Consider the following 14,644-nt stretch of genomic DNA (forward strand, 5'->3'; position numbering starts at 1 on the left):
CAAGGCAGGGGACACTGCAGGGGGACGACCTGCACCAGGAGATGCAGGATGGCAGCAGAGATGGCCTCCTCCGGGCAGGGGGCAAGTGGAGGTGCTCAATTTGTACACTGCAGCAAATACATCCCCAGTGGCCCTTTCTCCCAAAGCAGCATGTCCACTGGGCTGCCAAAGAGTCCCCCTGTATGTCCTTGACCTCACCCACAATCATGGCCCTCCAGTGGGCTGGGGCAGAAGGGAGGGTTGACTGCAGAAGCTGCATTGTCTGTTCCCATGTGAGAGCTCTGATCTAGACGGTGGGGTCTTGAGCCAAGCCCTGACCTGTCTTGGGAAATGGACGTTAAGGACAGTGCCAGGTTTAGGACCAGCCACACACTTGGTGGGACATGCGGCTAAATGAGAATGTTATGTCCTTTTTCTAAAAATTAAGAATTTCAAGAAGGTGATGTTGGAACAGCAACCAAGCCCCAGGACCTTCTGAGCACAGGACGCCGTTCAGCTGCACACCTCGAGCCCCCAGGAAGCCACCCCTGACGGGCCATGCTGCAAGTGTCCCCACGGACAAAATCGTCAGCCCTGCTGGCCTTTCCCCTCTGCAAGAACCCCATTCCCACCACCGGCAGAGCCACAGGCATTAACATGGAAAGGCAGGAGGACGAGGAAACACTGGTGGTCCTTCCGTGTACATGCACAGGGACACCAGGGACACTTCCGTTCTCCCGGTGCAGCTGTATGAGTCAGCTCTGGGTTGGCACCTGAATGGTTGTTAATGCCAGACGAATCAGTTTAAATGAAACCGTGAGTTTACTTCAGTTAGTACACCCATGGCTGTGCCAACCCACGGCCCCACACGAGCATCCACGGAGAAGCTCTGCGACGGGCAGACCTGCCTGCAAGGACTCTTCCAGAGGAGTACATACGGAGCGTGTTAACAGATATGAAGCACGTTAATCCCCACATCTCTTAGTACCGACTTTGACAGCTTCTCTCCTGGGAATTGGGAGGCAGGAGGGAGCAAGACCAAGTGCTCGCTGCTCTCGTGGTATGAAAAACTCCCAGGGAAGAACGGATTCTACGGACTCGAGACACTGACCATTGCTAGCTGTGTATTTGATTATTGTCCTCTTCATCTCTAAAGTGCATTCTATTTTGGGCTGTCCCCAGCGCAAGGCTGACTTTGAGTCCCTCCGAGGTTGTTTCTCATAAAATCTGGCACCTCAGGACTTTGCAGCTTCCTCCCAGGAGGACAGTGAGCAAGGTGACATCCTCAGATGAGGACCAGCTGCGACCCTGTTGTTTTCCAAAGTCAGCTGCCTGTTTTGGACCGCGCCAGCCCGGCTGTGTGCTCTGATTTACGTCTTGTGTTTTCCAATCGTGTTTGCCACGCCTCCTCTCGTCTCCAGGCTCATTGCTGGCTCTTCCCTTCTCTATTAAGTATATTGACTCTGTGGTGGGGAGGCCTGGAGTAAACCTCACTCTGACTTTTAAGGAACGATTTCAACCGTGTTATGTCCTTCTTATCACCTGTGTCTTGGAAGCTCCAATGAAGTGTGTCTGAATATGTGAATGTGTGTGTGTACACGTGCCTGAAAATGTGAGCGTGTGTGCGTGTGTGTCCATGTTCTATGAATCAGCATGCTCTCTTGTGCAAATCATTTGGGTAACGCAGCATTCCCGGTGACCACAGGATCTGTCACAGGGTGGGCACCAGGAAGATGCAATTTTGACATCATTTATGAACTTTGTGATAAACTTTGGGCACACTATGCAATGTCCCCAAGCCTCTGTGTCTGAGTGATAAACTAGGAAAAATAGTGCCTTCCTCACAGGGTTTCCGTGCAGAGCCCGACTCCAGCCCATCAGCCACTCCTACAGGGCAGCTGCTCCTATCTTCCGCAATCTGATCTCACCCTTTCAGAAAGTTTGTTCACCAAGAGCTTTTGAAAACAACAAAAAAAAATCACCCAGACAAATTATCAGCGTCTCTCCCAGTTCCCTCCCCTGTCTCTTGTTCCCCAGTATTTTCACAGTTACATCCTTCATTTCTGTGCCTATGTCTGGAAAGTCCTTAACATTCAGAGAAGTGACACTGGTAAATACAGACCCACTGCTGCCTTTCCTGTCACATCTAATAACCAGGCAATGCTGTCATTGGTTGCTTCAGTGACCTCTCCCTTCAAGTCCCCCCAGGGGACCTGCCAGTCATGTCCATTGAATGACCACAGTCTGGGCCGTGATCTTCAGCTCTAAGAGTTCATGATGCTAGACTCACCTCCAGGACCTTCACACCTCGCCATTAAGAAGGGAAGGCGAAGGGGTTGCATTCTAGAAGGGTAGATATGATCTCCTTCTCAGTGATTTTCTAAAGGAACAAGTGTTCAGATAAGGTTAGCAATCCAATGTCTAAAGGCAACTTCCAGTTTTCTTTGTAAGAAATATAATAAGGCAGAGCATGTTAAAATAAACAAGGAAACAACAAACAAAACAAAAACTTCAGTGGAGGAAGAATACTGCAAACATTGAAGCTGTGAAACTATGTTTCTATTTGGGGTTCGTTCCCACCTTAGTAGAGGAACTAGGGCAGCACCCCCTTGTCCCCCCAAGCCTCTGCTTCCTCTGTGAATGGGACTGGCTGCTCCTAAGGCATCAGGCAGCACCAGGCAGATGATATGGGAAGGACCTAGGACGTGGCTAGCACAGTATGCTCTCTCTCCTGCCCTCCTTCTCCAAATGCTTCCAAATTGGAATACCAGGGCTGAAAAATGCTTGAGATGCCATCCGGTTTGCCGCCCCTGTGCTTTATAGACTCAAGGGGGAACCCAGATCCAAGTGAGTAGAGGACAGTGGTGGGGGGTTTGCCAGTGAGAGGAAGACAGTGGGGGTGGGGGGCTGCACTCCCACCCCCACTCCCACCCCCACCAGGGACCTTTTGTATCCATGCATAGGAGGCTGAGGTTCCCGCTCTTGTTGCCAGCTGAAGATGTTTCTGATTTGAAGTTGAACAAAAAATTAAAGAAGAAAAAAAAAAGGAAGGCAAATTTGACCCAAAGTGGTTATTTAGTAAATGTTTGTGGGATGAATGGAATTCTTCAAAACTAGAGACTCAGATACAAATTCACTGAAAACACTGATGCTAAGAAATGTAATTTCAGGCATGTGTTGGTAATTATGCAGTTCTGCCTCTAACCCTCATTACTGATGGCTTGGATTGGATTATGCCATTTTTGGCAGCCAAGGGAAATGAAGTCAAGCAAAGCAAGATGTGGCAGGAAAGGGGTATCCTCTGGCCATCAGTTGGTCCAAAACGGAGTTCAAAGCTCTGGAGCTTTGAGCCTGGGACTTAAGTCTTCAGCTCTGCCTTGTTCAATAATTTTATTGCCAATGTGAACAACAGGGGATAATTTGGGAAGGATCTGAGGCTTAGAGAGAAGGTTAGAACACTGCTCAACCAAATCCAGGCTGATGCCATAGACTCGGGCATCATGGTGGATCTCACAATATGGAAATTAATTAAACTGGGAAAAGATACATTTCTCTATTTATTAAAAACAAACAGACCAAAACCCCAAAACAAGGGCAGAAAAATTGGATGGGGTGTTGTGATTTAATAGGTTTAATAAGAAAAGGACTGAGAGATTATTAGTCGACCGAAAAGTTGGTCATATTCAATATTGGGATGTGTGTGATAAAATAGAAATGAAATAAAAAGTGAATTTTGGTTGTTTTAAGATAAATTTTCATTTAATAAAAGAAGAAATTGAGAAATTTTCTGTTTTATTTTGTAATAAAATTATACTATGTGGATATCATGAAACTCTGCCATGATGTGGTGAGAAAGGAACTTCATGTCTGTAGCATTATTTTCCAAAACCCATAACCTCAGTCCAGTTGGGAGAAAAACATCACAGGAACACAGATTGGGGAAATTCTACAGGGAACCTGGTCAGTTCCTTTCAAGAAGGTCAAGTCCGTCAACAATCAGGAAAGACTGAGCAACTGTAATAGACTGAAGAAAACTGGGGAATGAGGGTCCATACAACATGGTACCCGTGGGAGCTAGAGGCATCCTTGGGAGTAGTCATGGCCAATGTTGCTTTCTTGTTTTGACAAGTGTTCTGTGGTATTGTGAGATTAACATTAGGGGAAACTGGGTGGACGTATGTGGGGAATCTCTTCACAATCTTTGCAGACTTTCTATAAATCTAAAATGATTCATTAAAAACCAGATTGAAGGCAGACTCGCTGACCCTTAGTGCCCCTCCATTGTTATCACCATCATGACTGATTGTTGAACTCCTTGTCCTCCTCTGCTCCATGTCCAGACATTGCTATGCTTCCTTCCTAATCTGTTAGGTATTTTTTTTCCCTTTTGCCAAGACCACCAGGAAACTGTGGGCCCAACTTTAATATTAAGTCGACTAGATAAGCTCTCATGATCCCCTCCTTCCCCTTTCTAATTTCTATCAGGGATTTTCTCTTTAGAGACACCACATTTCTCTTTTATGTTCCCTGATTCCATACCCTAAGAGCAGTGCAGGTGAGCAAGAGCGAGGCAGAGGGGACTTGAGACCCTGTTCCTTGGGGAACCAAGGCACCATCTGGGTTCTCTTGGAGATGACCAGCGTGACATTACCTCACAAGGACACCATGGTTAATAAAAGGGGTCAGGGTCTGTGGAAATCAGGTGTGAAAATTATGGAAAAGCATTATCTTCCAAAGCTGTGTGTCCATAGGACACAATGCTGGGGACTCAAAGCACACCCTGCTGTGCTTGCTGAACTCTTGTCAAAGGCTTCCTTCCCTTTGCCTTCAGATCTCTGGTCTTGGAATTTGGGACCCTGCCATCTGCCAGTCTCTTTCTCCAGTTCCATCCCCTGCTGCTCCCTTCCCCCCAGCACCCTTTCATCACCACCAAATATCTGCTCCGTCTTGGGACCTGCATGCAATTTTGCCTCTCCTGGCCTCTGACCAAACCCACTCACTAAACCCTCTAACAGCTATAGGAAGAAGTTTCCACCATCTGGTTATTCACGTCTATGTGTTGGGCAGTGCCATGCTTTGTAAGTATTTTGGCAATTTTATCCTCATGTTAAACTTACCCTGAAGAAAGTATCTTTATTTCTGTTTAATAGATTGGGAAGCTTCATCACAGGCAGAGTAAGTCACACACTTAGCACAAGACAACCTTGGGATCGAGCTCAGGGGCACAGCCTCTAGGTCCACACTGCCAGCTACGCTCCCGCTTCATGGAATTTCTCAGCCTGGCAAACTCTGGCTTAAGCATCAGGGGGACCTTCCCTGAAGATCTCTAGATGATTGCTGACATAAGGAAAATATGGGCATGGTTTCTGGAGAGGCTATGGTCTGGCCCTGAAGAGGGAAAGAACAGAAGGAAAGTAAGGACATAGACCTTGGAGCTGCAGAACCCAGAGTCCATGTCATAACAGCAGAGTTTCTTCTCTGCTCTGCACCTCATCTATCTGGCTGTGGGAGGAGGATGGAGTGGTCTTGGCAGAGTGTTGAGTCTGTGCAAAGTGTCTGACACGAAGCCTGGCCCACGGCAGGCATCAGTAATGGGCAGCGATGATGATTATTATTTACATCTGGTGCATAAGAAGTACTCAGGAGATGGTACCTCCCTTCCAGGGAATAATCGGGTGAGTTATGATGATAGTTCTTTTGGTTGGCATTGAAATGTAGCATAGTGTCCTTAGCAGAGACTTCAGAGAGAAAGCGACATTCTTTTTCCATAGATGGGAAACACCGAAACCAAGAAGGAATAAATAGTAAATGGGTAGAAGTCTAGAAAATGTATTTTTTAATAATATAGTTCCACACCACAGTGGCTGTGAACCTTATTTGACTGATGCCAATCTCCAGGGTGTCTTCCCTTTCCATGCTTATGAACTCTCAAGTCCACCTGGAGAGAGCAGGTTGAAGGTTTGTGTGTGTCCTTCCCAGCCTTTGGAAAGAAAAGTAGGTCCTTAGCTGATGCTTATAGGCGACTACCAAGCGTCAGCCATTCTCACTTAATCTCCACGTGGTCCTGGGGAGTATGTCTTATTGTCCTGGTTTTACAGATGAGGAAACGGAGGGTCTGAGAGAGGAAGTGATTGGCTCAGTGACAGAGCCCGTGAGTGGCCTGCCTGCCATCTGAACACAGGGAGAGACACCAGAGGTCTCCTGGAAACCTCTTCCTCTAGAAAAGGAGGTACGATGGCATCACTCACGGAACAGGAATAGGGGAAAATGGGGTGGGGCCTGGAGACGAATAGAGAGGTGGTTTTTCTGTGCTGAGGGTGGGTAGGGAGATGCCTGGAAGCACTGGGTGATCAGGACAGAAGGACCATCTTCCTGGGGACTCCAAAGTGTGACATGGCATAGAGAGAGGAAGGCATAAGGATCTGGGGTGTGAAGAAAGAGCCCCAAGCCTCCAACAGATTTATCCTTGCTCCACTGTTTATCTATGGGTTGTCTGAGCAAAGTGCTTAGCCCACTGTGGGCCCGGACTACTCTTCTTCTCCGGCCCCAATTCAACCAATTTGGTTTCAATCAGGACCAGAGTTCAGCTCAGGAAGGAGTCATGGCCCCGAGCTTATTGATTGGAGCCAAGGAGCCTCAATTCTGGGACCTGTGTTTCAGCGGTCAGGCAGGTGCTGTCTGCTCTGCACAGACTTGAACTTGAGAAGGTGGGAAGCTAGTTTCCTATCAAGAGGTAAGAGCCTGCCTGAAAGCAGATTCTAACCTGGGAAAGTGACCTGAGAGGTGACAGCACAGGTCCTGGTGACACCATGTAACACCCTGCAGCCAGATCACCTGTACTCAATCCAGATGGCGATGTTCTTTCCAGCCTGGGCTATTTAATGTTTGGGGTTTTAATTAAAAAAAAAAAAAACTTTTGGTCACTTGCAGGCAAAACAATCTGAACTTCATTTGTTCTTCTGTGTTTTGCTTCATTCAGCCCGTATTTCCTGAGCTGCTGCCTTGTGCAGGGCCCTGTGCTGGGTAACTCATGGGGAAGGCGGGAGAGGGTGCAGATGAAGGAGCTGGGAGACCCAGCAGTGCCCCTCTGCTTGCTTCTCTGCTACTTCTCCTCTTCCTCCCCCAAACGTCTTGCTGCTTGCCCCCCTTGTGTCCAGAACTTCCAATGGCTTCTGTATTTTCTAAGATGCGTGGCCTGCTTTCTCTCTGGCCAGGACTGGCCTTCCTTCTTCATTTTCCTCAAGAGGACCAGGAACTTCTTCTGTGAGCCCTTTCCCTGTGAAGTGAACAGGTTCAGCTCAGTTTCATGAGCTCCCTACCTGCCGTGGGCATGAGAGCCAGTGAGGAGTGAGGCAGAATCCCTACCCACAGGGGATTCTCCAAATGCTGGCAGTGTTAGCGGTGCAGACACAGACAATTCCATTGCCATGTGACAAAGAACAAGACAGAGGCAGGATCCTCAGCAACGGGAACATCCCAGATCTAATCATCACCCCTGAGAATGTCCCCTTGTAAGGACTCAGGGAGAGGAGGTCAATGGGACTTGGCCACTTGCAAGGTTGTAGGAAGTCACAGTGATTGAATGGACCTGGACCCAGATGCTCCCCGTTGCCAGCATGGATTTGGGGAGAGAGTGGGTCATCGAGGTGCGCTTGAGGAGGCTCAGGAGTTGGACCACGTACAGAAACATGTCAATTCTTCAATTCTTCTGCCTTGGAACCCTTAGGAGGTCTTGGCTTTGCAAAACAACATATTACCTCTGAATCTGAATCTCTAAAATCCTGGCAGGGGGGCCGTCCAGCCAGCACTGTTGCCATATGTGTTTAGAATCCTATGCACAATAATTAATTTCTATCCTGCAAAAATGAATAATTAATACTGCATCCCACGTCCATTGATCCAAACAGAAGTTGACACATATTAGAGACACACGCTGCTGAGCAAACTTTTTAAACGGAGGCATTTGATTAACAAAGCAACTTTTAAAAATTCCCCATCTTCCCTACAATAGGAATTGAACATCTTCCAACAAAGAGGACAGGCTGAGTAGGGGCCGTCAAGTTGCAGCTCGGAGAAGAGGAGGGAAGGAAAGGTTGCATGTGCTTGGAGGTGCTGGTGGGGGAGCTGGGCAAGAAGGTGAGGATGTTCCAGGGAGGGAAGGAGAAGAAAATAAAGGACAGCCTGAAAGAAACTAAAGAGCTAAATATTTGACTTTGATTTTTAATTATATAGCCATGGCATAGAAATGTGGGCACAGGGATGGTAAAATTAGGGAGATAAAAAATGAGTTCAGAAACTCTCCATGACAGATGCTGCTGGTAGATACAATAGAGTCCCAGCGGCTTCATCATCATCCCTGTCTGATTCCAAAGTCCTCTTAATAAGCCAGGTGACAGGTTGACCGTGTTACCCATTTGTGGAGGGCGAGGGGCTGAATCACAGGGGCACTGGGTGGTACCAGGAGGACTAGAAGGTCCCTTTTGATCAGAGACACCATGAAACGTGTCATCATGTATCTGCTCTCACCTTTGTGATTATTAACACTGTTATTAATAGTAATATCTCCCATTGATTGGAAGACCATGGGCTGTTAAAATGCACCTTTGAACTTGCTGGTAAGAAAGTGGTCATGGCTGCCCTGACCCTCCAGGTTAGGTAGGAGAGGTGGACCAGGAGGTGCTGGCCAACACCCTACGTGCAGAGGAGGACTGGAACCGGGACATGAGTCTGGGTTGCAGGCACCAAATGATCTGCTGTATTTGTAAAATGGCACTATTTTCCCCTTAACACGAGTGGAGGCAAATTCTGCACCTGGGATCCAGAAAGCTAGCAAGTGCTTTTCCTCCTTGAGGGAGTGGGGAAGTGGCATAGGAAGCACTTCTCCTGGGGACCCCTAAGGTCCTGGATCTGGATTTCTGGGTTTTACAAAATCCCATGTGATCATACGGGGGTCGGGGACGAGAACGCGGGCTTTGGCTGCCTGAACAGGAGTGTGAGTCTCAGGAGGAGGGAGGTGACAGTCTGGGTATTCTGGCTTGTGTCAGATGTCTCCTGAGGGTGCATCTGGAGCCTTCTAGACCTCCAGGAGGGCAGTGAGGAGAGACCTGAGCGATGGTGGTGGCCGTTTAAGTTGCTACATGAAGAAAGTTTGAGGAGCACTTTGACCTGTGGAAGATGGACCAACTGAAGGCAGAGTCACTTTCTCCGTCCTCCCTAATGGTTTTCCAGTGCGCCCTAGAAACCTGAGGAGGGACTCCTGAGTGTCAACACCCAGACTGGGGCTTGATGTCATGAAGGAAGCCCCCTTTGGAGAGAAGCAGCGACCTGCCTCCAGTGCCAGAGGGTGGGGTTGGGACGGACAGGGCTGAGGGAGCCACCATCCTCGTTCACTGGGAGAAGAATGGCCACGGGGGAGTCCAAAGCTGGCTATGTGGGAAGGGTAAGGCAGGATCCTGAGAGAGGAGGCATTCCTCTGATTTTACAAATAAACTGAGTATCCAGGAGGCTGTCTGAGTTTCCCAAGGCCAACTGACCTGAAGGGCCACAGTGGAGACGGCATAAGGATTGGAGTGCGCTGGTGCTAATATCCCAGGCACCTCCTCTAGGCTCAGATCCCCTATAAACTGGGGCTGTTGGTGCTCTTGGAAATATAGGCATGGTGGTCACCTAGCCTGCTCTGCCCACATGGTCCTACTGGTGACTGCTGTTCTGAGACTTGGACCTGATCCTAGGTCTCCTGGTTCCCAATTCAGTCTTCCTCTCATCACATTAACGACCCCTAGGTAAACTCCCAAATCCAGACCAACAACATGAAGACACGCCAGAGGGAGAGACGGGCTGAGTAGGCACCACCCATGGTACCTGCAGCCTTGAGCTGCACGTGGTGCCCTGCTGGGTGCCAGACAGAGCCCTGAGACACAAGGCCAGCTTCCCTCTGGATGCTCTGTTGGAACTACTGTGTGAGCCTGGAATAAGATCATCATCTTCTCCTAACAATTCCCACCTCATAGTGTCGGACAGAGTGGATTTACAGTTTCAGGTGAATGTTGAATTTCTCCATGATAGTCATGTGGACGCAATCAGAGGAATCATAAACAACTTATCAATTTTTTTCAAAAAGAAAATCAAGGCAGAAAAAACTTACACTGTGATTATAGAAGGTGGAAGACCTGGAACTCGGTGAAAAACAGAGCAGAAAATAACATGACTAAAATGTGAATAAATGTCTGAGAAACTCTTACAAACCAAGTTCTCAGTGGAGCAGCCTTTGGAACGCGAGTCCCACCAGGGGCCTACAGACCTCTAGAAGCCAGGGAGTGAGGGGCACGGTTGCTGTTGAAAATCGCCTTCGCTCCCGGGGTGGGGCCTTTTGGACTAATATTTAGATGGCTGCCTGTCTTCGTAGGCAGCACCCTGGGCCCAGTTCCCAGGATCAAGTCATACTTTGAGCAGAGGCTGCTGTGTGTTATCGGGGAAGTGGATGAGGAGAATGGAAAATTCTAGAAATGGTCTTGGACTAATACATGAACTCTGTGGGGCTCAGTGTCTTTCTGGGAATAGACCCTGGATTAGGGACCCTGGTATCTTCCCGTTCTGCTTGAATCTGAATGCAGAAGCTCTGTACGTGGGTGGGGCATGCACGAACAGGCACACACACACACGCACACACACACACACACACACGCTCATGTGAACACACACACACACCACACACACGCTAAACCAGATCCTGAAGACCTAGTTCACTAAATGCATTTTATGACAACTTGAAATGCTGCCAGAACCCATCTGGCTGAAAGAACTAATGACAAGTGTGTGTGTGCGCACACAGGCACGTATGTGCGTGTCATGGGTATGTATGTTCATGCACACTCTCACACACAGCTTGTAAATGACCACCTACCAGCCAAGGTGGGTGCAGGGCAAGGCTTATGCCCCTGGTTACTCTTAGCACTATACTTAGCTCAGAAGAGTGTTATCCATTGGGCTTTAGCACATCAGGGTTGGGACCTTTAGCTTTGGCTCTTTCTTTCTCTCTATTTTAGCAGCCCAAGACCAGTAATAGAAAAACATGGTCTTTAAAATAAAGGAAGCAGTGGAGCCCGCCACCCGTCCTCCCTCTGCAAGTGGCGGGTGCTTGTGGGAGCGCAATGTGGAAGGCATTTGCCTTGCTGTATTAGTTTTCATCAAAGATCCACAGCTCACACACAACAGCTTCTTTGCATTAAAATCTGTGACTGTAAAATTTCAGGGAGAAACATTGATCTTCTTGTTGCCGTTAACCCTCCCCCCACCCCACAAGCTCTGAGAAAATCTGCAACACCCGTCCGTCTCCGACCCAGAGTTCATGCACGTCTCGCATCAAACACGGCTCCATCACTTTGGACCCCCAAATCTGGAGCAGCCTCCACGTGCCCACCCAGGTGCACAGGGAGCATCTGAGGGCCCCAGCAGGGAATGCCATGGGGGTCCTTGAAAGGGCACCATTTGGACCTTTCCTGAAGGATCCCCCGGAACAACGCCACCTCTCTGCCGTGGGCATCCTGTTGGGGGGACGTTCTCCCTGGCAATACACCTGGACGATGGTGCTCCCCTGTCCACGGTGGAGGTACCCACTCATGCACATGCTGAACCCAACTTTTGGAAGAAGTATCCTTGGTGGATTCATTTAGCTGACTTTTTAAAATGATAAATTGTGATCAATTATGTATAACCTAAAAACTACCATTTTAACCACTTTTCAGTGTGTGATTCAGAACATTGTGTGGCCGTCATCTCTCTCCATCCCAAACAGAGACTGTCCCCAACACAAGCACCACCCCATGTTCCCCTCCCCGGCTCTGGCAGCTGCTATTTTATTTTGTTTCTAGGAATTGGACGACTCCAGGGACCTTGTGTGAGTGGACTGCATGTGACGGGCTTATTTTCCTAGCCTAAGGTCCTCAGCTTCCTCCACGTCGCAGCACGTGTCAGGATTTCACATGTCGGGGTTGCATCTACCTCTCGGCTCTTGTGAGGATGCTGCTACGTCGTGAGCATGCAGTTCTGGGTGGTACTTCCCGCTGTCTGTGTTTTTCTGCTCAGAGTGGACTTGCTGGTCACATGGCAATTCCTGCTTAGCTTTCTGAGGAGTTGCGGTCTACTTTCTGAGTCTACTGTGTGCGCATCTTTATGGACCAACCGCTGCTCTTTAGAGGACCAGAGGGCTTCATGAGGCTTCAAGGGGTCCCTCCACCTGTCGTGGCCATTGCTGATCCAGAGCCCTGCTGGTGCAGACTGGGCTCCTTCCGCATCTCTTCATTGTTCTCTATGACTTTTCTGGAGCATGAGGTACCGAGAATCCCTGCGAGAGCCTGCACAGAGAGATGATGTGACATGTGACAGGAGACAACGAGGCTGGCATGCCCAGGTCCGATGTCAGCTCCTTCCCTCCTGGGATGGGCCTCCATGGTAAGGCACAGACCAGAGACCAGGACACCATCCCTAAGTGACAGAGATCAGCAACTGGAGACCAGGTGCTCACAGAGCGCCAGGTGTGGAGTCCCATCATCAGTCCTGCACTAGTCCGTGGTGAGCTGGAATTTGCATCGCTATTCTCTGGTTCTGAAATTGCCTCTTCTACCACAATCTTCTACCGCTGGCTGGACTCAGTTTCCTTATCTGTAAAATGGAGTTCTAACCACCCTCCTCCCAGACCAGGCTCAAGGAGCAAATGGGGTGGTTGGTGTGAGGCACACACCTTTCCCCAGCATGGGCGAGCTCTTGTGATGTGCTGGGCTGTGTTGACATTTTCTTATGCTCTATGTCTCCTCCCTTTCAGGAGCCTTGCAGGAGCCACGAGGAGCCTCGGAGAGGGGTGCCATCCATGGAGTAGGAACTGATGACCACAGGGCTCCAAAGCCAGGCCCCCAGGGCTGGTCTGTTCTCCTCTTAGATTTCCATGGACCAGTCTGCGGAACCCTCGTGCTGGGTGGTTTCTGGGTGATCTGAAGACATACTATCCCACCTCCACTCCAGGCCCCTGGCACACGACCGGAGGGGTGGGCAGCGTTTGGCAGGGGGAGGCAGGCGGAGGCTGGCTGCCTTGTGCCTTGTCTCGGGGCTGACGCCGCTGCCGGCCGCCGCTGTCTCTGCCCAGTTTCCTGAGTCTGGACGGGTCTGAGGTTGAGAGTGGTTTCCTGTTTCTCGGCATCTCAGGACTGGTCTAATTGGAAAGACATGTCAGACCCATGTGTCCAGCATGCTGGCGATGAGGAGGAGGAGGAGGACAAGGGGAGGAGGAAGAGGGGGAGGAGGAGGAGGAGCAGCAGGAGGAGGGAGGATCCAGTTTGCCCAGTCCACGCCTATAGAGGACCTGGAGGCAGATCCTGGGGAGGACTGGAGACCACAGACCCCATGGGGGTGAGCAGGCAGGGGATTCTCTAGGGGCTTCCATGGACCCCATAAGCCAGGCCATTTGGACGGAGCCGTCTGGAGCAGGATGCATCTGCTCAGCCGCTCTCCTGCTCGCTGAGCCTCTTTCCTCTCCGTTGGTGGGTGCGGTTCTGCTCCCCGAGACATGGCCCAGGATGGCCCTGGGCTCTGTAGATGCCCAAATTCAAGGCAGTGTTCCTGTCTCTGGAAAGCTGGGGACCAATATCTGCAGAGGGACAGATACACAACATTTTTAGAACCCCCTGTTTGTCGCTTAGAGAAGCATAGCAGAGCACAAGGTGGGGCTCACTAGGTCCCCTCAATGTGGCCACAGAAGGGAGCTCCAGAAAACCACGCATCCTGGCACCAGAGGAAGAGATAGGGTGGGGCTCCTCGGTCCCCCTCAGTGCTCACTGAGTATCTGGATTTGGCCAAAAAATCTCCAGACTTGAGTGTTGGTTTCTTGCTCCCAAATTGAACATCGAGGGTGGAATAGAAGCACTTTGTTCCATCCCCAGCTGTCTCAAGCATCTCAGTTTCCTCATCTGCAAAAAATGACCACGGAGGCACCGTCTAGAGGCTAGCAGGAGGATCATCAGATTGCGGAGCTGGCTGGGGCCCGGCACGTGCTCCATCACAACCTAATGCTCTGAATTCTGGTCCTCGCCTCCCCAGTAAGGTCACCATGCCTCCAGAGTCATGGCTTCTGTCCTCAATCTCCAATGCTCTTGTCCAGCAGGCCCCCCTCCACTCCTGCCACGGGACACATGGCAAGAAGGGCAGGCATGGGAGGCTCGACTTCGTGTTGTGGAGCGGCTCCCACATGCCTGGGAAACCATGGCCGCCACAAGCAGCATTCCATCCCATGGTCCGTGGCAGCTGGCCAGGGGACATACACTTGGCTGGACACGTGTTGGCACATGGCTGTCTCCCTGCTGGGCTCTGGGAGGAGGGATCAGTGCTCTCCTTACATCGCCCTCTACCTGACTGAAGTCCCAGGGTCCCCGTTCCTGCAAACTAGAGGCCTGGGGCGCTGTGCGTGCCCATCACCCAGTTCTTCTTTTCTGACTTGACTGGTGTAGTGCCCCCGTCAGGCCGGCCAGCTCCCAGGGACCCTCACTCCAGGGCCAGCGGGGCCAAGCAGGGGTCTACCAGCAGGCTGTCGGCACAATGGCAAAATGGATGGTCCTTCACTGGACACCTGATGGGGTCCAGCTGTGTGGTCCTGATTGTTTCTCTTCTGTACAAATGA

The sequence above is a fragment of the Urocitellus parryii genome, chromosome 6 (genome assembly GCF_045843805.1).
Source record: "Urocitellus parryii isolate mUroPar1 chromosome 6, mUroPar1.hap1, whole genome shotgun sequence".
Lineage (NCBI taxonomy): Eukaryota > Metazoa > Chordata > Mammalia > Rodentia > Sciuridae > Urocitellus > Urocitellus parryii.